Source organism: Eurypyga helias, unplaced genomic scaffold (genome assembly GCF_000690775.1).
Source record: "Eurypyga helias isolate BGI_N326 unplaced genomic scaffold, ASM69077v1 scaffold9095, whole genome shotgun sequence".
Classification (NCBI taxonomy): domain Eukaryota; kingdom Metazoa; phylum Chordata; class Aves; order Eurypygiformes; family Eurypygidae; genus Eurypyga; species Eurypyga helias.
The window spans coordinates 2,804-3,314 of NW_010250746.1; positions in this window are offsets into that span (position 1 = coordinate 2,804).

Here is a 511-nt window from a genome sequence, read left to right on the forward strand (position 1 = left end):
GGGAGCAGCCTTGGCTCCAGCCACCACGGGATGCTGGAGTTCAGGATCCTGCCTGGAAGACGCAGGGTGACAAGCAGGACTAGAACCCTGGACTCCAGGAGAGCGAACGCTTCCCTCTTCAAACGCCTGGTGGAGGAGTCCCGCGGGATAGGGCTCCGGATGGGATGGGCCAAGGGAGCTGGCTGATATTCCAGCGGCGCCTCCTCCAAGCTCCAGAGCACTGCATCCCTACAGAGTCTGAAGTCCAGGAGAGGAGGCAGACGGCCTGCATGGACGCGCAGAGAGCTTCGGGAAAAGCTCAAGTGGAAGAAGGAAGCGTACAGAACGTGGAAAAAGGGAACGGCCACTTGGGAAGGGTATAGGAATGCTGTCGGAGTACGCAGGGATGTGGTGAGGAAGGCTACGGCCCACTCAGGATTAAATCTGGCCGGGACATTAAGGACAACAAAAGGGCTTCTACAAGGACATCCGCAGGAAAAGGGGCTCGGGAAAACGCAGGCCGGCTGCGGAA